This window comes from Tachypleus tridentatus, chromosome 5 (assembly GCF_004210375.1).
Source record: "Tachypleus tridentatus isolate NWPU-2018 chromosome 5, ASM421037v1, whole genome shotgun sequence".
Classification (NCBI taxonomy): Eukaryota; Metazoa; Arthropoda; class Merostomata; order Xiphosura; family Limulidae; genus Tachypleus; species Tachypleus tridentatus.
This window is the reverse complement of record NC_134829.1, coordinates 35999893-36024248: the sequence shown is the minus strand read 5'-3', so window position 1 is coordinate 36024248 and position 24356 is coordinate 35999893. Positions and strand designations below refer to the sequence as shown.

The 24356-nt window shown below is 33.5% G+C and overlaps 1 long non-coding RNA gene across 4 annotated transcripts in view; it reads left to right on the top strand.

The window, feature by feature from the left end:
- Nucleotides 1-24356, top strand: part of LOC143250937 (uncharacterized) — a 154859-nt gene that overhangs the window by 96506 nt on the left and 33997 nt on the right. For all 4 annotated transcript variants that reach the window (XR_013028444.1, XR_013028445.1, XR_013028446.1 and 1 more), the window contains exon 2: nucleotides 9133-9218. This is a non-coding gene — a long non-coding RNA (uncharacterized LOC143250937). The remainder of the gene's footprint in view (nucleotides 1-9132; nucleotides 9219-24356) is intronic.

Below are 24356 nucleotides of genomic sequence, written 5' to 3'. Positions count from 1 at the left end.
ACAAAAACAAAAGTACCAGAAAAGTCGTATGAATACTCGAAATCCATTTTGAAGTTTCACGAATTTTCACTTCATATCAGGTTATCTGTATACTTTAGCAATCTGAGGGTTAAGCTAATGCAGTATATTAAAACTAACGGCTTTTAAATATATTTTTCTAATTTATTAATGTACCAGATAGCATGTATGCCCATAACTTTGTTAGTTACGGGATCCTTTATAACATGTACAGAAAATACAAACGTACTTTATGTGAACAAAAGTGGAAGTGAATGATATAAAGAAAATTCTGTGATTTATGGTTCGATACCTATAATACGTTTTTTAAAGCTGTTTGGGTCTCGTAACGTTCTTAAAGTCTCAATTTTCAGCTAAAACATTCAGTTGTACTGTATGTTAAGAAAATGAAAAGGACGTTAGACGAAGAAAAATATCCCGACACGTTCTGAGCTTTGTGATGTTGCTGGTTTTCCTTCAAATATCAATACTTTAGGAAATGAACGATAGAGGGCTGTTGAAAACATCCAATGTCAGTGGAATGAAACGGTCAAGTTAAAAGAAAAAAAAATCGCGTGGTGTTACTATAGGTTGTGTACTAGTTCGTTTTCTTTGCAAAGTTTTGAAAGTTAATATCATTTTGATTTTTTTTTTAAGAAAATAAACAATTTGTTGGTCTCTCATATAAGATACAAACACAGCCTTGTTAACGATATCTGTGCAAATAAGGGTGCGTTTTATACACCGAGAAATACGGTATATATTCAGTGTCGATGTTACATACTGATGAAAACTTTTGTAGCAATAAATCGATAATCTAAAGACAGACCAATGTTCTGTCGAAAAATGTAGTACTTTCTCCCAAAATAAAACCTTCATTATGCTTGCAGTTGGTTGGTTGTTAGCTTGCCATTATATCATCATTGTGTTTCAAAACACAAATAAAATAACCTAGTTTTGAGAACATTTATGCCAGTGTTGAATTTCTCGGTTGCAAAGAGACTAAATATAATATTATTATTAGGATATCGTCACTTGTCATCTTAGTCTGGCATACTTGAACTGGTATTGTCAGCAGAATCCATACAATGAAGTCCACTGATAATTATATTGTCGGCATAATCAAGTAATGCTAGTTTCCAGATATACCTCTTGTGTACTGCATTGTTGGCATAATTTATAGCATATATATTGCTTGGGCGAGTTTGTTTTGTTAACTTAAGTCTTTATACTGTTGTCAGAACAAGCGACTCGTATGTTTTACGTGCCTAGGATAATAATTAAAAAGATTGACGTTAGGAAATCCTACAAAAATTCCCTTAAATAACTGATGTGCCAGTCTGTGTCTATCTTATAGCAGCATGCCAAAAATATACAACAAAATAAAACTTTCATTAAACCCTGTTAAACATTTACTGTCACTTGCTTTCACTGTTATAACGAGCCATTGTCTTGTAACATCTTCAATATTAATGTGCCAATAAACGTTTTCAAGAAAACCCTTTTTAATACGACTAACTTCTTGTACTGAAATCTTCTGTTACGGTCCTTATCCCGCAATTAGCGGGTCTAGTTCTCCTTTCACTAGCCTTGTTAGGAGCTTCCACTTCTCGTTGTAATATCCTTCTTGTGTTTCTATACGAATATTCTAGTACTCCGAGCTTGGTTCTACAAGATTTCATTATTAAGGAATTTCTATTGTGAGTAAAACTTTCACATTTAATTGTCATTTTATGATTTTTGTTTAAATGCTTTTATCATTGATAGAAACACGTGTTTTCTAAATATTTTAATTTTTTTGTGTGTTCATGTTATTTATTTGAAAACGAGGTTTTAGTAGTTCCTGTTGAAATTCACAGGTAGACAAACGTTGTTGGATTTTTAATCGCAAAGTTGTATACAATAGGATATCTGCTCTATGTCCACAGAGAGAAGTCGAACTCCAGATTTTAGCGTTGTAAGTTCGTAAACTTTCTGCTAACTTAACCCGAAGGTGTGTGTGTGGCAGAAGAAGACAGAAAATTAGTGCATTGTTTAATATCCGTGTCATAAAACGTCATGGTGGAATTAGATACAATGTATGTTATTCCATATATGGAACAAAAAATATTCTTGCACAATATGTACATTCATAATATGCTCTATTGACTTTTTCTTCTATATGTATTGTTCTATTGTAACAGAAGTTTTAGCACAAATATTTTTTTACAGTTAAATGTGACACAAGTTTATATCCTAAATACATATTATAGCCTCACTCATATTAAACTAACTTTACACCTTTCCATAAAAAAAATAAAAACGTTTGTGTGTCTTGGGCGTGTCGCGCACTTTGTATTGTAGCTGCGTTTATGTTGTGTGCAATCTAATCTGCACAAAATGGGATGGTAAATATGTTTTAGGACGGTCTTGTGTTATACAATTATTTACTACCACCATCATGGCCAGGTGGTTAAGGCGTTCGTCTCGTAATCCGAGAGTCGTGGGTTCGAATCCTCGTTACACCAAACGTGTTCGTCCTTTCAGCCATGGGGGCGTTATAAAGTGACGGTCAATCCCACTATTCGTTGGTAAAACTAGCTCAAGAATTAGCGGTGGGTGGTGATGACTAGCTGCTTTCCCTCTAGTCTTACACTTTAAAATTAGGGACGGCTAGCGCAGATAGCCCTCGTGTAGCTTTGCTCGAAATTCAAAAACAAACGAAACTGCCACCATCTAACTTGACAACAGATGAATTAAAAAATGGGTATACTACTTTAAACTTAAAGCTCGTGTCAAATGTAAAATATAGAAACAAACCAGATGTTCTGTTGGTCAGTTTTGTCCACTGTGGGCGATTACCAACTGATAGTTAGCAATACTTTCTCCACATACAAACCTATGATGTCGATACCCTAATCCCGATAGGAAATACCATTCTTACGTAGCAGTGGAGATCAAAACCTTGCTACGAAAGCAACTGGATATGACCACTGTCCGCTATTTATTTATATATAAATGAATAAAGTGGTATTATGATGTATTTTTTGAGGAGGGGAACATTACGTGTAGAGGTCTAAACTTTATTGAGGGTGCATGTTGTAAGGCTAATTAATGAGAGAATCCTCCAAAAGGACATGAAAGTAGGTGTATATATTTGTTTCTACACGTAAGTATAAATGCGTGGGAAGTTTTATACGCGCGTATAGAGTCTGCTTTTGTGTAATTTACACTTCCGATGTAATGGAATAAAGTTTTCATAAGAAGAAACTCCTCTTGTATTTTACGTAACCTGAAACGATTTGACTAAGTGATTAGACTTTTCATAGAACAACAACCTACTAATTTAACAAGTGTCGAGATGAATAAAATAGAGAAAAATCACTCTTTCTTCTGCATGTGGTAACAGTATATTTGAAGTGTATATGGCATGGTATGTTTTCTTTTGTTTGTGGAATTAATTTGTTTTGTACTACTGATATGTTTCTAGTGTGTTTTGGTAGTAGTACGTTTACTGGTGGGTATTGTGATGGTATGTTTTTTGTACTGCTTATGGTAGTGGTATATTTTTTAGTCTGCTACTTATGATAGTTGTATGATTTTACTCCTAATCGTAATGGACGTTTACTACTCCGTATGAAAGCGATATACTTCCATTTCCGTATTCTGAAAACCCTCGAGCGCGAGCGAAGGAGAATATGTCAACCACACTACATTTTCATCATCCAGTGCCGACGATGCCTTTCCATCAATACCAAGTCTCGGAAAGCGTGCGACAGACGTAGTAGTGTAGTAAGTAGTCATAACTGTATTTAACTGTGCCTAGTTGCCATGCCTATAAAACACACAATTCGGCTATGTTACTCCAGTGTTTAGATTCAACCATAATAGTTCAAATGCAAAAATACTGATAAACGTCTCTATGTTACTTCTTATTTTATTGTTAATTTTCGGTGTATATCACACACATTACATCTTTTAATGCATTTATTATACTGAACCAGAAACCTTGAAGTGCAGAACGTTTACGAAATAAACCGAACCGGAATACATACGTGTTTATAAAACGTATACTTAATCAGAATGTTCATACTATAGCCCGTTTGAAAACACTCAAATTAACTAGTCTGAGCTATTACATGTTTATAAGTTGCAAATTACCTTGATTGTGAACACGTGCGATAATAAAAGTTTCAAATCTACACGTTGTTGTTGGATTTTTAACAACGTACATGTAAGTTACAAGATATTTATTTAACAAAATTCTCGAAAGTTTGAGTCGCTCTGTTCATTTTTAAAATTTTGGAGAATTTCCAGGGCATGGCTTCAAATGTAGCCAACTGAATCCGACGATTCACGGTTCGTGTTCCAGTGCCGCAAAAATGTACTCTACAATTTTGGGGCTGAGGGTGCGCTGTAAGAAAAACCACTAAAACTCACTATTCGGTTCGTTAAATAATTACGCAAAACAACTTGAAGGTTACCTGCGTTAACCGTCCGTAATTTCGAGGTGATGTAATAAAAGGAAAGCTAGTTAACACCACGCACCTTCAACTCTTCACCAACGAATAGTGAGTGAGATTGACTGTCACGTGATAGCGCCCTCGCGGCTAAGAGTAAAGTTATTCAGAGAAGGGTTTAGATCCCGCTACCCACAGATTGTGGATCAAACGTCATAATGACCAGGACATGCTGTGCCTATTTTCATCAGACATGAGTAGCCCAAGAGTTAGCGGCAAGTGCTGTTTATCAGGTGCCTTCTCTGCCATGTAACAGTTAAATTAGAGATGGTTATTCGTGGAATGCACTTTGTGTAGTTGTGCGTGAAACTTTTAATCTAATAGTGTTTTATGGTAAGTTATCCTAATTTAACCTCTGTAATATACGATCCCATACCGAAAACAATTCAGTGCACTTGCAATAATCGTCTTTTTTCTACCATTTTTCCAAAGCGTTAACATTTATTACAAAATTACTTTTATGGATACATTGTTACAAGAGAAAGTACTACTAATAAAAAAGGAGGTAAAGGAAAACAGCAACATTGGAAAACAGAATTAAAATCTATATAGGCCTTTTTTTTCTTCTGTGAAATTAAAGATTCTAGAAACGTCAAAACGTTAGGCAAGTTAACACAGAATTACTTACATGCTACAAATAACACAACACTAAACATCCAAACAAATCTGTCGGCTGGTCTATCATGATCTACTGTGTTCATTTAGGCCTAACACCAGGTTCGTAATGAACACGAACTTTTCGTTTGGACTTTCATTTTTAAATCTCCATTTGCCAGAGATTGTTTAATAACATTGTGTCCAAAATTGTATAATTCCATAATCATCCGGGAGTGCCATAAAGGAAGCCCAAGATATCTTTACGGTTAGTCACTTGTACGTTGTTATTTTTCAGTTGTGTTTGTTTTGGTAGTTATGATCAGATTTGGGAATCTACTAAAGATATCATCAGGAACATTTAATCTAAATCATTCATGAATATTTTGTATCTTGCAGTTGAAAAGTGAGATAATTTTATATTGTATACACAGGGTGACTCAAAAGCCGCGTGCCACCATGATTTGTCTAAACCTTGCCCTTGTAAGCACGTACCATTGATATCAGTGCACTATGTCACTGTTTTATATGCTTTGTATAGCACTGTATTAATTCTTCCAGATTAATCAAACGTGTGGCAAACGTCAAGCGTTTCATAAGAAAAAGGAAAATAAGAAGAGATTAAAAGATAGCAACAACACCTTCTCGTAGGGTTATGACATTTCAATCGATTATTATAGCACAAGAACCATGTGGTAGTTAGTGGAATTTAGAAAATTTGGAGTGTATATATCATTTAGAGAGAGCGCGCACACACACACACTTTTGTTTTATCTCGTTTGTTGTGTTTAAGAGAGATTTTTATTTATTTTTTTTGCAAGTGACGTATGTACGCAGCAGTGAGTTTGTTAACCTTCTGTTCTTCGGATACAAAAGGCGTCCCAAAGAAAATTATTTTACTACACATCTTGCAAAAACCTGTTAAAAGATGGGCTTTGAAGTCGTGAAACGTTCTGTATCATATTTGACAGAAATTTGCTCAAACAAAGTGACAGATATGATGGATCACATCTGGGATGTTATGCCCTTAACGTGTCATAATTCTCTTCTAGTGATAGATCGAGGAATTTGTTGCCATATTTCATTACGACGGCCGTATGACAGAACGAGCAGACAAAGTATGAATGTATTGCACGTGAATTACATAGTACTTATTTAATGGAAACAATAGTTCATGTAATTCTATACTGTCGCGCACCACCTCGTCAAAAGAGCCCCAGTCCCGATTAGCTGCATCTTGGGTTCGTTTGTGCTATTGAATGGGGTAAAGGTGTGTCCTGGTGGGTATACAAACTTAGGTACCATGAAACAAAGGCAAAAGGAGCGCAGTATCTGAATTTCTTCGTCTACGTTTATACCAGCCGTACGGTGGGTGAACAGTTGTGGTTATTGTCATAGAAGATCCACAGAGAGTAGACGTTTCATGTCGCATGTTACGTTAGCAGTTTGGTCTCTAGGAGGGATGTAACAATATGTGATTGTCAGTATATGAAAAATATTCCATATCTTTTTGTATTTCTCCGCAACGTATTGCAACTTCACAGTTAAACTTTACCACAAGTTAACGTTTGCACATCCACAACGCTACCAACTAGAATCGATTCCATATTCCTCGGAGGTCCATTTCAGATATGGTCATCTCGTTTCATAAAATACCAAGTACAGTGTTGTGTTTATAACCAATAACACGTTCAAAATTACCTACACCTGTTGGAAACCACGTTTCCTACCCATCTTACTATTTTATGATCAGTTGGTACAGCTAACAACAAATTTTAATGGAACCAAATGTATATGGTTCCTGTAAATTAATACAGTAAAGGCTATATTCCTGTATGAATATACATACTTGTGCGCGTCTTTATATATATCTATATTGTTTTCAGTGTGTAAGCTGGTAATATATGCATGCGCAGAAAGAAGTTAGATATATAGTGCGCATCATATTTGAAAGGCAGACAGTTTAAAGTTGGTAAGCTGCGAAACGAAAGTATCTGAAAAAATGTGTTCTCCTTACCAACATCTACTGCACACAAACATGTATGACATTGACATAGAAATATAAACATACTTTGTGATCATATTCCTGCTACGAAATGTCAAGTGAACATAAATACGTAAGAACCTGGTGGCGCTGTAAATTTAAGACCAACAAAAGAGTAGCGCATTCTGTCTGCTCGAACTTCGGATTACATTGTGAAAAAATGTTATGGCTTCGGAAGATTACAGTGTTAGAAAACTGTGTACACACACACACACACACACACACACACACACACGTTGACTTAAAATTATTTACAGATGTAAATAAGTTAATGTAGTAGGAACGCACTATTGTGGCAATGAGCATGCGTGTGCCTAGAAGGCGTGCTCGGATTAGAGATAGTGTATAGAACAGACCAGTTGACAATCTATTACTGTGGAGAAAATTAACCTTAATTCACCAAACGTTGCATAGGTAATCAGCGCTAGCTACTGCGTTTCGTAATTACTGGTTTTACCTTATATGTCCTGGCATTAAAGTATGGAAAAAAAAAACGCATATATATCTTCTATGTGTTAGCGTATGACGAGTCTCGATTTTAATTAAAGCCGTGTTTGTGTCTTATTCGACCATATATTGATTAGAACCAGTCTGAGCCACATTTATATATATATTAATTCTTGTATGCGTATGCACTCGCAAAGAGCCCATAGGAAATAATTTTTGGACTCGAACTCATTTATTCCAGTGTATTGAATTACGTTAGAAGTTATTGGGGCAGGAGTGTTGAATTACACTGAAATAGTTCAACAAAAGAAGCGTGAAGTGCACACGGTGTTTGTCAAATCAGCTGTTGCCCCAAGCATGTACTAAAAGTTTTAGTGAATCATTTTAGTTAGTAATTAATGACTGGGTGTTATTTAGATAATGACACAAGTTTGATTGTATTTGCAAACCTGTATAACGGTAGGCAGCGACTGAAATTAATGTAATGTTTCAACAGAAAGCGACGTCACACTTTTTATTTCACTTTCAGAACATTGGTAGTTATGCGTACGTCACGTCACGTGAGAAGAATATCTTGACCTATGACGATGGGTTTGCTATATACTGACCTGTTTTAAAATTAAACAAATACAAATTCAATAAAAACCGAAAGTGACAACTTGAGAATAAGAATTTTGTTCATAATGTTTTTGTTACAATATTTTACTGTTCTCAAAGCCACGATGTTGAATTTCACATGAGTTTCATTTTTGACGAAATTGCCTCATTCTGGCAGATAAACTCCTGGCGGTCATTTTCATTTATTAGGTTTCTGATATACTTCGTTTTATTTGACCCTTAACGATTCGAATTCAACGAATGGTAGACAGCGTGCATTCGTGGTTAGTGCGTCAGATCTTGAATTCTTCTTGTCAGTGGGTTGTATTTGTCACACAGTTAGGTGCATTATTCTTTTATATTTGTTATTTAGGATTTCGTTTAATAATGTTAAACAAGTAGGACAGTTATAATTTCTGATAACCAGCCATAAGATATTGCCAAACAAAATCTATACAAACTTTTATCGTATCTCTTACGAACGTGATTTTATGTACTTGTACTACTAATAATGTGTGTATTAGAATTAATCTTTACCATACTGCTTCCATAATTTAAAATAAACATAAGCATCTTTCAGTGTTTGTTTCGGAACTTCGTTGTTCCGAGTGTTTTTAATCTGAAAATATAAACATTTCAAATTCTGTGGTATTTTACAGAATGCCTAAGGCGTTTTGTTGCAGTTTTTTAATCACAGAGGGCGTAGTTTGACTTTAATTCGACCAATACGCTACGTAAATAAAAAACTTCTATCCTGGAGGCAGATATTAATTTCTATTTCTTCTTGGTTTAAATGCAAGTTTGCTCAATAGAATATAACTAGTTTATTCAAGTAAAATGTAAACATTATTAGTATTCTCTTATTATTATCTCTCTTGTATTTAAATGAACTAGTTTAAAAGTATCCAATAATAAATTTCATCACTACAAACTCACCGGTACTTTTTTTTTCAGAGTTCATTGATTACTGTCTTTTTTACTTCTGAAGAAATTCGTACACGAAATGGTGGTTTTTTTTTACTACTTTGCTGATGATAGAGGTGAGTTTTATCCATAGTTCTTATCGTTATTTACATTCGCACAATAAAAGTACGAGACTTAGTTTTTCACATTGACTAAAAGGGATAACTATATGTTTTCTGAATAACTGAGTAGGATTATAACATGTGAATGGGTTATGACTTCTTGTAGGTCTCTTTGTGGATCGTCTTGTACCCTAAGATAATCCATATTTCTTTGTTTTCTTGTGATATTAAGTACAGGCAAAATTTTAAGTCATCAGTTAAACACCTTTATGATCTGATTATATGAATATTTTGTGCTAAAAGTGCTCTAACGTACTCTTCCCGAAAGCAAAACACAATGTCAAAATTTACTTGATTAATTTATGTTCCACAGTGACTTTACAGAGACTATCGTGTGCATATTAAAGATCGTTTTAATATAACGCCCCTCTTCGTTATAAATAACTTTTACAGGGCACCTACATCACTAACACCTTTAAGTAAACTAATTTTCTATATTTCACCATTATACTGTAGTTAATTTAACTCGGTGATATTTAATGAATGATGGTTTCTAAATCTCTAAAGTATTTCTTTTGTTTAAAGGTTTATTTTAGGACAACACGTTGCATAGCAGTTGAAATTTCAGTTACTATATTTTACACACTTTGTAATCAGCATGTTGTCAAATGTTCCATTAGCACTGATCAAACGTGCTTGTTCAGGATTATTATAGGGTTTTTGGTTTTTTTTTAAGCAGCCGTTCCATGTAATTACCGGTATTAGGTGTGTCGCATGTATGCTGAATTTACTTTAGCACTACATACTTTTCGTGTGGAACTAAACCTAATAAATTATTTTTTATAAACCTGTGTCTGCAAGTTTGTTTGTTTTTTAATGAATTTGAAGCCATAGAAAGTTTTCACCACGTTTTATACAGTGAGATCTTAACAATGACACGTTCATTGGAACAGAAACCCTAGAAATGAAATATTCGTGGTGATAAACTTGCACACAAAAAAATATACCGAGCATACTATACAACTCAGCCAATGTTCTTTCCTAAATAAGTCGAATGTGTTTGACTATAGAAGGTGACTACTAAAAAGAGGGGGACACACGTGTCAATGTGTTACATACATACACAATATAACGTTATTCATACTTGCACGTTACGGTATGGTCTTCATCTAGCATGAAAATTCCATTTAAATTAAATTTCGTAATGAAAGATTATTGGTCAGAAAAGCAGAAGAGGAATTAATGTTTTATGTGTTATCCCTCTTTCGCTTCTCAATTTTCATTACTTTCAGACGGCAAATTGAACAGGTGATTAGCACGAGATTAATGGGGTAACATAACACTCGTCCTTTTCCTTGATATGTTTATATGCCGTCTATTTTGCATAAAGTGTCGTTTTGAACACGCGCACAGTCCCGGTATTTTCTGTGTGGTTTTGACATACTTTTGCTAATCATAACTCTCCACTCCCCTATTTATTTATTTATTTTACTAGATTCTAATTCGTGAACTCTCCAGCTGCAATATATTTACAACGCAAGTTACTTTCCCTTATGAAGACTGAATTTGGTTCGTGTCGGGAATGTTAATCCGAGGGTCCATTGTTGGCGTCTCGTAACTACAAAAAAAAAAAGCAACTCTAATATTTTATAATGCATACACGGCCCTCAAGCGCATACTGCGATAACTGTTTAAGAGTTAGTAGTGAGGGCTGTTGACTAGATGTTTATCTAATTTATCAGTCAAATTTAGAGACTACCTCGGAAAAAGTCCTTTGTATATTCGGGACTAAAACATTACCATGCTGGTTCCCTAGTTTTTGTGAATGATAATGGAATTAATTTAAAAAAGTAAATAAATAACCATCATTAAATACTAAATAATGTTTTGTTTTTTTCGATAATATCTGACTTGCAAGTGACTTAAATAAAAATATAATAATTACAATTCACTTGCTCAATCTCGTTTAGACCACTATATTTGTCGTATCCCAGCATGCTTAATGAACTCTGACGAATGGCCTCTTTGGCAATGGATGTTACGTAGTTCGTATGTTATAATATATTCTTCATTGTTTTCTCCAATTGATTCATAGAATTATCAACAGCTTTTTTTAAAACTAGATTTTACGTTCTTTAACACCCAAAATGTCGTAAATAACTCTAGATATTAAAATATTTATTAAGGTGGTGAACGTAAATTAATTTTAAATGAGCTTAGGTTTTGTTTTCATCAATTGTACAAATGGAAAGTAGTTCTTTGATAGTTTGTATCTTCGACACGCATGGCATCTTAACACACAGAACCGTATTGTTTTAACACATGATTTCTCAATATTACACTATTAACACTTACTGAGACCAGATCTCTACTGAAAAACTCAAATATCTGCGAACATGAAAAGAATGTGCACTCCTTCAAAGTTGTATCGGGCACCATTGTTAAACACCAAAATTATAAACACTAGAAGAGTTGTTTATGCCCTCAAAATAATTTCAACAAAACTTGTAAATTGAAGAATTATCTCAAAATATCCTCAACCAAATTTGTAATTACCAGAAGAGCGATGTTCTTCCTCAAAGTGTAACCTCAACTGAAAATTTTACTCCAAAATAATCCAACCCACATTTGAAACTTCCTTTATATATTATCCCGATTATTTGGAAACAGAAAATATTAACCTGCCTTATTTTCAAATGTGGCTTTCCCAAGTTTCATTAGAATCAGTTATTTTTCTACAATTGGTTAATGTTTTTGTCTTAAAACCATTCATAATCATCTGTTGAAAAACATTGTCATTATATCATCATCAATAGTAACTTGTCTTTATTAGGAGAAAAAATGACGCAAGTTACCTGCTAATAATAAGCCTAAACTTCTCAACAGAAACCATTTCTATTATTAATGTAACTGATTTATCTTCATGATAAAAAAGCTAAAAATATATGCTCAAAGCCTGTATTTTGTCGTTTCGCTTACCGATAGAGCGCGTTTGTCATCTTTTATGGCTATTTAGCTTAAGATATCTCCAGAAATATAGGCATCTTCATTGAAACTTGGCTAACGTGATTTGTTTGTAGTTAATTACAAAGCTACACAAATGGACTATCTGTGCTGTCCACCACTGGTATCGAAACCCGGTTTTTAACGTTATAAATTTGCAGAGGCCCGGCATGGCCAGGTGGTTAGATTCAAGAATTTGAATCTCCATCACTCCAAAAATTCTTGCCATTTCAGCCGAGGAGGCGTTATTATATGACGGTCAATCCCATTCTGCTATTCTTTGGTAAAGGAGTAAATGAAGAATTGGCGGTAGATGGTGATAACCAACTGCCTTTTCTCTTGTCTTACACTGCTAAATTATGGACGACTAGCGCAGATAACCCTCATGTAGCTTTGCTCGAAATTGATAAACAAAATTGTCCTCTTTGCGACGGGAGGCGCTGACGAAATATTAGTTAAAAGCAGTGTATGATTTGCGAGTGTAAAACGAACATGATCGCCTTAGCAATTACAGCCGTGTCTATTGAAGTTTCCCTTTTTCATTTTTTCGCTTCTCAAGTATCAATGTTTTCTTCTCGAAAATTTTTATATCAAATGTAATTTTAACATTTCGTTTCCTAAATATCCTAAAACCTGAAACAGTCCTTAAGTGGCACGTTTTACACACAAGTTAATTAAGGTGCTAATTAACACTAAAAAACAAATCAGTGAAAATATTTCAATAAATCTAAGTTATTCTTCACAAATAATTCTTATTAATATGAATGACAAGATCCCCACATACGGTCAGCGGTAAGTTTACGAACTAACTAAACAAATAGCCTGTTATGTAGCCTACTTTGTACCAAGGAAAACGACAGCAACAAATGGCAAGTAATGGATTACGCACGATAATGGAATGAAGGGTGCAGTGACATTTCACTGTGTTGCTTTTACAGTAATGAAAGTTAGTTTCTATTTATTTATTCGTTTAAATTCTCAGTTATTTTAATTGGAACAAACCTGTAAAAAGGTTTAAATAATTACTGAATTAATTTCCATAACTGAGAGCCTAGAGCCTTCAGACATAGCAAAAAGTATGCAACAAAAGTGATAAATGTTGAAATTGTTATAACCATAAACTAATTTAATATCTTCCATTTCTTTGAGTTACTTTGTTCAGTATATATTTCCCTGTTGTAATAGCGATACAACGATATAAGAAACTACACATCATAAACCATGTTTTTTTTGTTGTTTTTTTATTTTGAGGAAACATAATACAACTGATTTTTAAACAATTTATTAAACTAGTATCTTGTCTTTATCTTTTTGACAGTTTTACCTAAACGTGATTGGACTGCTTTAAAGGTAGTTTGATATGATTTTAATTTTTTCTTGGAATGTAATAGATAGCAATAGTAAAAGATAAAGCACTCTTGTTTAAAGTCGGTATAGTCCACCCACTATAGGACTAATAACCTTATTTATTGTTTTTCCTTCTGAGAGACGAGAATCATTTTATACATAAATTTCACAATAATTCTTACTTCGTAATTAAACGTTAACTTTTCGGAATGTTTAGAATAATTAAATAAATTTGACAAGAGTTTTGAAATAAATAGGACACAGTTCTATGTTGTTATTTTTTTTTTACAAGCCACTCATATTTGCCTAGTAACTTTTCAATAATTCATCGATGTCCCTTGTTGATAGCATTAACCTTTGAACTTAGTGCATGGAGATTTAGTTTTAAAATTACCTTTACGAGTAGTTTTAAAAAGAACTGATCCTTTTAAATGCTTATTGTTATATAAATAAGTGCAATGTTTAACGGTTTGAGAATTGTACGAATGAGGTAGTCTTCAACAATGAAACGCCCGAGATATATCAGTATTTTATAAACACAACTTTCAAAAATCTTGTAGTAAGAATTATTTTCCGCTAGGTGAGAAGTGAGGATTGGGTAAATCAGTATTGATGTATAAGAGTTTGCCGCCATGATTTTGAACTTAAATGTGTTCCAAATTTTTTTTCCAAAGGTTTCGAATCGATAATTACGTGAGGTCAAGTTCGCTGCATTCAGTGCGTTTTCCAATTGCATGTGTTCCAAAATGTAAAGAAAGGGCATTTTCCCTTTCTATACAATGTGAAAAAAGTATAGAATAAACTATAACTATTTAACATAAAGATAAATGTTTGTGGCATTACAAAAAAAAAAAGTAACAGTGCCCCCTGCCTCTTAAAAATAACAAAAAATGATAGAAAATTATACAGATATTAAGTTTGTGCGCGTTGTGCTTTATTTCAAATTAAAGGTATCTATGCTGTAAAGCGGCTTATGGCAATCTATGTAAAGCCAACGTACTAAATGTCGCGCAATAGCGTGGGTATTTTTGCTGACATTAACAGAACAAGAGGATATATTTCATGAACGCTTGCAGTTACAAATCGAAAAGAATGAAAATCAAAATATCAAACATCGTAGTTTGGATCACATCCATTTGACACTGTGATACATCTATTAATTGAATAATAAGTTAATATACTTTGTGAAGTACATTGAATAGTTTTCTCTCGTTTCTGCTGACAGTTGATATTAACCGGAAGTGGTCTAACTGACAGTATCGTATGTCATTCGCTAACTACACATATCCTAACCGGAAATTATATTTTCACCGGAAATGACAGAACTGTAATATAAATCAATGGAAACTGATTGTAAATAAAACAGTAATAATATTTAAAGCTCTTATGGTTATTTAACCAGTGATTTACGTTATAAAGAAATTTTAATTTTATCAAAAATAAAAATAATTCGCACTGGTGTTCGAAACCATATATGTAGTATTTCAACCTGAAGGTACTGTACGAAATAGTAATTTTGTTGTATTATTTTTTGTGTTTAACTGTCATCCGAACCGAATTTTATTCAGGGTAAAATATCAAAATGGTTTTCTTTTTTAAATTTTGTGAGTTATGTTCATATCCAGTACCTGCTCAAGTCGGAAAAAAGAACAAAACAAAAAACAGCGCACTTAATATGACGATAGGAAGTGTTTTAAATTGGACACCTTATTGTTGACCAGTTTTTGTATAGCGAATCGAAATGACGATAAAAAAAATTGATATTTGAGTTATTCATAAAACAAACTATTATTAATGTTTCGTGCACATATATACCATGTCTATTTATACCGAACCACAAATGGCGAAAAAATAGTGCACTGTACATGCTGAGTGTGTGTTTGACAGAAAACTCTTTTAACCATCAAATTACCAATCTTACCTTCCTCTTACCACCGATAAGGTATCCATATTGCATAATAATGTTTGTCTGTGTGGCTGATGTTAAGAGTCGGGTAACTCATAGATCCACATGAAATTTAGTGCATGAACACTTAGATACTACAACAGTGTGCCATCCCACGATACAAGTACTCCCAACTAAATGCTTTCTGGCACATGTTGCCCATAGATGTGTAAAATGCGAATACTGGAACACCCAGCTAAGAGCAATGCAAAAAATAAGCCACGTGGTATATAACTTATTTCACAATGGGCTATCTGTACTCACGCCCACCACGGGTATCAAAACCCGGTTTTTAATGGTGTGAGTCCATAGACATACCTCTGTGCATTTGGGGGAGCTTCTAGTGTTTTTTTTTGTGGTTAATTCGAAAACAGCCCCAACAACTTTACTGGGAAAGCCTGTAATTCACGCGAGTGAAGTTAAGCGTTAAACGACCAGGAGTGAAAACTGTAATTCGCCACTTAAATCTAAGGCCTGCTGCTTTCCATACCCCTAATATTTCGTGTTAGCCAGCACTAAGATTTCTACAAATATGGGGTACCGTATACATCAAATGAATAAATACCCACTCCAAAAAACGTGGTTAAAGTAGTCCCAGAAAAATGTTGTTTACCTATTATAAGACTAGTGGTACAAAATGCGAGTACAAGAAAATACAAATTAAGATCGGCCTCAGAAAGAATGTTACTGTGTTAAATAAACTGTCATACAGAGTACAAGATTACCATTGACTTTTGGAGGATCTGCACATTGAACTATTTAAGGGTGAAACACAATTACGAAAGTGTTTGCAAAGTACGAAATCAAAACCTATGGAGTTGCACCCTATTGCTAGCTTGAATAAGGATGGATAGTAGTAGTTTATTGGGGATGTTTTGCACTAGTGGGTCACATATGCTCAATATGTTTCATATAGGGGAATTACTCTGGCCACAAGAAACTGACCTATCAGCCATTATTCTGCGAGTTACCTGAATGAGTAATAGCTGTTTTGTATGGAATCGCTGCCTCGTCTGGTAAGCTACGCATTGGCTAGAAAGTTGTTTGTTTTTCCGAGGATTGTAATGCACCGAGCAGGTATTATTGTCCAACTGCCCAATGGCGCCTACTATTTAAATATTACCGTATTTTGTCATGATTAGTAGATAGCTTAACGACAGTTCCTAGTAGGTTATCTACCAAACTCGTATGCACCCACTGTTCAAGAATTGTGTGAATCTGGACTCTAAGAAGTACAGTATCCCCAAAGACAGGAGGATGTGATAACATCTGTGATGTTGTAGATGTACGATATTGTATGGAGTGAAGAGTGTCTTCTGTCTTTAGTTGCTCTGCTATTGGAGCCCATGTTAAAAAGATGACTACCTGATGATACTGCAACACACTTGTAGTAGCAGACGTTTCTGTGGTTGGTTGTTGTTCTCACAACACTGAAGAATCCTTTCTGGTGGTTTTTGGCGACCCGTCGTGTAGAAACTTGTTTTCGGACGTAGTTAGAACTGGCAGCATCAATTACCCAATTCACTGGGAACAGTAAATGACCTGGTGATTGTCTTCCAAATATCCAACTATGTGAATTTATCAAGAACAAAAAATGCGGTTAAGTCCCGGGATCACTTCAGTCTTCGATAGCTGTTTGTATTTTTATTTGTATAGAAATACCTGTATTTATATAATGTGGGAGTTACTTGCATACGTTGTCATGAAGGTTGTTGATTTTGTCTTCGGTGTCTTTTTACACACTGGTAGGGTTGTGAATACACAGAGAGAGAGATCCAATAACCAAAGCACTGTAGGAAAATTAACAGGTTTTAACCTGTATTATGTTCTATATATACGAAATACATTTATGTATTGGTGCGTATGCATATAGAAAACTTAAAAGCACGTATGGTTTTAGTTACCAGCCTCAGCATTACATAGGGGAGGTCTTGTAGTTAGGTCACTTACTTCGCAAGCTGCAGGTCGTAGGATAGAAATCCGCTGTCAAATATCCTCGAACTTTTAAACCATGGAGACGTTACAATGTTATGGCCAATTTCAATATTTGTTGGTAAAGAGTAGGCCTGGAGTTGCCAATTAGCGTTATTGGCTGGTTATTGCCTCCCCTTTGATCAGCAGGCCAAAAATATTGGATAGCAGTAGGCAGTTTTAACAAAACCTAACAAATATACACATGAAATATGTTTTTAACCTAATGAATTGTGCCCATAACTGTCATAGCGTACGTAGTAAATATTTTAAAGGTGCCACCTGTATCCTATCAAATACACTTAGATTTTGAGCTTTGTGTGAGACAGTACAGTATCATATTCGTCTTACTGTGTTACTTAAAGTATTGGAAATATTATGAACTTTCTTTCTTGCTCGCTCATAGTATTATTTCTTCTACTCGGTTTCTTAATTAGTATTATATATTTATCTTGTTACTTCCATATTGCAAACAGGCGCCATTAGGCAACGTCCGCCTTGCTTTACCTTCATTTGCGATTGGTTGATCAACGTCTTCAAGGCTGGTTCGTTAGCCAATCACAATACAGTTCGTCCCTGTAAGACTTCAGTCAAAGCTTTTGTAAATATCTGGTGTTTACTTATAGTTAGGTTGTAGCTTAAATAATACTACTTGAAACGCTAGATCTTTTGGATATAAATAAAACGTCAGCTGCCAGACTTCAGAAGCTGGAAGGGAGGGGAGCATAAGTCATTAACTTTGTTGAAAATGGTACCAGAACTGTTCACTTTTTACAAACAGATTGGGTGGCCGAACCGTTCGATGTTTTTTAGTGTATGATGTACAGACATTTACGTTATTTACCTTCGTAACTATATGCCTCTCTGTTTCACTTAAGTACGCAAAAAACGTTAGTGGCTCAGAAAAAAGTTTCGTTTTTCAACTAACACATTTTTGAAGTTACAACTTCAAGTTAAACTAGTTGAATAAAATATTTAAAAATGCATTTTATTAAGGTATTTGAATACGTACGTTGCCAAGAAAAATTAGTTTTATAATTTTTCATTCAATTTCTCTACCAATGGGTTTTTCTCTATTCGTCGACGGTATCTGTGAAGTAGTTTCTTAGAAGAAAAAATAACCTCGACTTCTCACACTCGTAAATTATTTCGTTGTCATCTAGTATTTTTTGTTGATATAAGACGGATTTTTAATCAAAATCCGTTTCGAGATAGGAAAACAAACTATTTTATCTTAGCCAGAACACCAGCTATTTTTTAGTGTGAAAGAGGATGTTTTTACCCAAATACTAATAATATATTTTTTTTTTGCTTCTGTAAACTTCGACAGATACACGAAGTTTTATAATCTACTGGCCTTTACTACTCGCCGTGAACGATTAATTCATTTCCGCCACAAAGATCAGTAAGTAACCCGCGCGAGTAACGCACGTGTGTTGTGCAGTTCAGTTGAGAAGAACACGAGTCACGCTCATGCTGGGCACGCGTCATAAACAGGAAAAAAACAACAAAAAAACTAGAAAATGAGAAGCTTTAACCTTTCACTTACCTCCTCTAAGTAGGAGTAGTTATACTGAAATAGTACTAGAGGTGGATATGGGTTTGTCATCTTGAAGAGAAAGGCTTAACTGTGTTCAGATACTGAGTTTCTGCATTAATTATCTTTAGAGGTGTCATGAAACAACTAAGCCTTAATGTATTTTTGTGTATAATTACTATTTATTTAAAACCTTCTAGAACAAATGTCCACATTTTAAAATATTTTTTAGATTTAATATTCATATCCGGTTATTAGTATCAAGCCAGGAAATAAGATATAGAGATCTGGTTTCACTTTCGGGTATTCAGAGGGGATTAGGCTTGACCAAATTGAAATTAAAAAAAAAAAAATAAAATAGAGAATCCGCGTCTTTGAGTAAATTATCTAAACTGTATTATAATAATATAAGAACTATTTTATTTTTTAACTTGTTACCACAAGTACATAACGTAATTTTCGAAGATATACCATAACCTTGTATACGTATTTAATATAAAAGGTTATGGCTTCTAAAACAAAACTAGCTCTTATGCAATAATCAGTAATTTTATTTGGAGTAAATAGGAAAAATTGTCTTCTAATTTATTTATATAAAATGTGATTTTCAAACAGTTCTCTTTAACACCAATTTAGTGTTTATATAAGATACAAACTTGATTTGAGTAAACTATAAACTCGTGATGACGAGAAACCCACTTGACGCAAAAATGTATTCTCAAGACAGCTGGTATGGGTATTAAAACTTTAATTAAAACAAAGTACAGAACAACGTTTCGACCTTCTTAGGTCATCTAAAAACAAATGACCTAATACCCATACCAGCTGTCTTGAGAATACATTTAAACTGTTGTTAAATTAAACTTGTATGAATAATGAGTAAGTTGTAAAATGTTCTGTAAATTATTTAATATTAACTTGATTTTAAGCTCGCAGACCTTCACAAAATCCCAACATAGAGCTGGTAGATTCTTCCTGCATGTATCTCACAACAGCTGATACAGCTATTAACACTTATTAATAAGCAAAGAAGAACGTTTAGACCTTTCTACGCCTACTTCAGGTTAACTAAGGTCGCTTTTCTGTAAAGTTTTATCTAAATCTCTATAGAATATTCTGATTTATATTTTTTTTTTACGTGTTACTAAACTGAAATGTAATTTGTTTCTCAATATTTACATAAGCCTAATTTTAGAGGTAATGGATTTCCTGGGAACTTTCAAAGTTAGAATTTGTAGGCTTTGTTTGTTCAGACCTGGCTTTAGCAAAAAGTGGTTTCCCTATATGTTCATAATTGCTCTTAAAATGTGCTGTAATTTTTTGGAATTTTTACAGAAGTCTGTCTTGGACAATGTAAATACTTGCACAAACTGGTTGACAGAGAGTAGATATTCTAAAATGAACTTTATCCTGAGTATCAATGACTGACATGTCAGTTGTTCTAAAAAAAAATGTATATAACAGAGAAATTCTATTAAAAATTACTAGAGATATTTAGTTAAAAATAAGGTTCTCTAAGAACTTGGCACTACTTTATGCAGATGTACACCTTAAGCCTCACAGAAGCAAGACAATCACAGTAAACTATCACTTTGCTAATGTGTTAATTAGTGCCTCTACTATACTGGGGGTAGGAATGTTAACTTCAAGAGGTAAGTTTTATCTTACTTACCCCCAAATGGTAGTACCTTATTTTTATTTATTTTTCATCTTTTTATTTATCTTATTTTAACTTGGGAAAGCAGTCACCTTTCCACAACTGTCTACAGCCAATAAAGGGTGATTATAGATGTGAGAAGTTGCGAGCTTGAGTACCCACATCTCGCTCTCCTAATTTCTAATTTTCTTATGTGAGACTAGCAAATTGGAGGTTAAGACTTATAGATGGTGTATCTCCATCACAATGTGTGTCCAACATATTCAGTTACCTCCAAAACCTAGGATACATTTTATAATCCCACATTGTAGCTTGTATCCTGGAATCCCTTTGAAAAAAAAGTGCAGCATATTTAAAAAAAAATTAATGTTAATATTTTATGGTAGGTTGGGATTTAACATTTTAATGCAGTCCATCATGATTTTTATTCATTTAACTTCATTTAGGTATACATTATTTAATTTCACAGAGATAGATATGTATACATGTATCCACATGTTATATGGCAAAGCTTGATGAACAGATATTTGCTCATATTTTGTAACACACTCAATATGTATAGGGTAAAAAGTATGTGAAAGTAAAGAGATTTGTTTTGTTATTCACATAAATCTTAAATTGCTTAGTTAAGAAGGAAAAACCTCAAGAGATAGGAAGAAATTAAGTAATACTGTTGGATATACCTTTGTTTTGTTTGTTTTTGAAATTTGCACAAAGCTACTCGAGGGCTATCTGTGCTAGCTGTATCTAATTTAGCAGTGTAAGACTAGAGGGAAGGCAGCTAATCATCACCACCCACTGCCAACTCTTGGGCTACTCTTTTACCAACGAATAGTGGGATTGACCATCACATAACTCCCCACGGCTGAAAGGGCAAGCATGTTTGGCGTGACAGGGATGCAAACCCACGACCCTCAGATTACGAGTCCCACGCCTTAACATGCTTGGCCATGCCACTAAATCATAATAATTCCAGGGTTAACGCAACTGAAAATATATTTAAGTAGGGCATACATTTGGTCAGAGGAAAAAACCTTTGTAATGCTCGTGAGAGGATTATGAAAGTTTTCTTTCCAAAATATGCTAGTGGTAATATAGAAATTAAAAAGTACACAAGAACAAATTATTCATGTCCACTGGGCTTGATTATTTAAATAATGTTTTAGTTTTTTTTTAAGTTTTTTTTACTATAAAGAATAAAAGCAATGTGACTTAAAAATGCCACTTAATATAATCTGTATATTTTGAAGTATCTATAAACAGAGCGAGAAAGATCTCTCAAATGTTTTATGAAATTTGAAAACAGAATCCAGCCATAGTCTGTGTTTGTTCTACGTATGCTAGTAATGGTTGAAAGTACATACCCTGAGTAATGAAAGACAAGACTGTAGAAATTCCATCAGTACTTTAGTAAACACCACCCCCACTAGACTGACTTGTGTTTAAACAGCACTGGAGTTATAAAATCTATGAATCTTAAAAATATCTTCTTTACACATTCCAAATCATTCCTAGTTGATTAAACAATATTTGACAGTACAAACATGTTGTAAACAAAACAACAATAACTACAATTCAGTCTAATTAGTCATTCATTGACCACTAAATCATAATTCCAGGGTTAATGCAACTGAAAGTATATTTAAGTAAGGCATACATTTGGTAAGAGGAAAAAAAAACTATTCAAGTTGTGATAAGCCAGAAATCCAACACAGTTACACCAGTATTCACACACAAAATACTTTGGTGATATCCACAAATTTTACTGTATTTAATACATTTTTTGTTAGAAATTTGCAAATAGGGCATTTGTAAACAAAATAGTTTGTTAAAGAATGCAATATATTTTCAAGTTATTAAATATATTTGTTCTTTAAAATTAGATTTTCTATATAATTATGTTTAGAAAGAACAAAAAAAGTTTAGACTTAACAGTGAACCAAAATCTCAGTGTAAACCATTTCTTTCATTATGAGACAAAAACAGAAGATAAATCTTTAAAAAAGAAGCAAATATGTTACTGAAAAGGTCTTAACTAAAAATACAAAATGTATGTTTCTTGTCCTTTTCTTTTTTGTAGACCAGTCAGATGTTTGCCAAACCTTTTTTGACCATAAGCAGTACAGACTATGGCCTTTAATGAAACACTTATGAGTACAGCTAATTAACTATGCTGTTATTACTTATGAATATTAAAATACACATTCATCAGTTGAGTAACATCACTGTTCAGTGATATATTTGATCATAATCCCAATATGTCCAGAGGTATGTCCAGTTTGGAAGACTTGGATTAGTCCTAAATTTATATACTAACCTAGTAATGCAAATAATACAAAAATAACAGTTAAACAAAATAAAAGCAGACATTACTCTTACTAACCAATGCTTTCAGTGAAACTCTAAGAACTGATTAAGTATTACAAGTTAATTACACAGTTATTGTAAGCCCAAAGAAATGCATTTTTTTGTTACTGAGTGAAAAGCTCATGTTCGTGGAATATTCAAATAGTCCAATGTGTACGTAGTAATGTGTAGTGAATGTGTAAGTGTATGTACGCACGCATGAATACAAATGTATTTGGTATATATTTCAAACAGTAGTACATGCCAGTGTAATTTTCAAGAAGTCATTAGTTAAATTTAGAAAATCCAAATGCCTTGCATTCTTAACACAAGGAGTCCAAGAAGTGGTGTTTTCAAGAGCTGCCTTATTTAGTTTGAGTATTAATTTCCCTGTTAAATTAGACCATCAACAAGGCTTATCTAAAATAAAACTGTACTTTAAATCTTTAAAGCACTGACTGAAAAAATAGTGTAATTCAATATAAAGCATAAACTTTAAACTGTAAACAAATGTCATCTCAAAAAATGTAAAAAAATCTTTGTATTTACTGAAAAGTTACATTCTTTTAACAATTAACTGCATTGTTAGAGTGTGGGATTGGTAATGCTATAACAACCATTACACCAGTGTACACAAATTCTGAAGAAAATGTTTTCTTAAAACAATAATATATAATCACAGAAAAATAGGAACTGGGTTTTACTGGTTAATTTTGTTGTCTTTATTCTTAATTACTTTCTAGTTGGATGGTCGGACACTTTAGCTAGTACAAAAGTACTTGATGGTAAAAACAGATTAGCTTCTTTATTCAAGTGTCTTTTACTGGTTATGGGGAAAGTAGAATAGGCACAGTTTTAGTTTTGTTTGATCAAGGAAGTTGTAGGCAGTAAACATATCATTAGGAAAATATGGAGGTAAAATGCAAGCTACCCACAGGAAATCTCACGTTCTTAAGTTCCAACCTGTGAATTTATTTTATAATTTACGCCATATTTCCAGAGGTAAGGAAATACTTAATGCTTTTTTATTATGAACTAGCTGTGTGTTAATATAATGGTAAATAGTGAACAGTATTTCTTCTGAAAATGAAATCTTAAGTTAATGTTTTATGAACATATATTTTAAACTTAATTATATAAATGAGAATGTTTATCCTTTTTTAGTATTCCACAAAAATATTTTTGTGTATATCAAGTCATTTCTGAAAAGTGGTCCTTGATTGTAATTTTGACTTAGCATATAATTTTACATTCAAATGTTCTTTTGTGATAAAGCGTGATTGATTGAACCATGTCAAAACACTCATTTTCATATTGCTGTCATTGTGATTTATTAACTGTGATGAA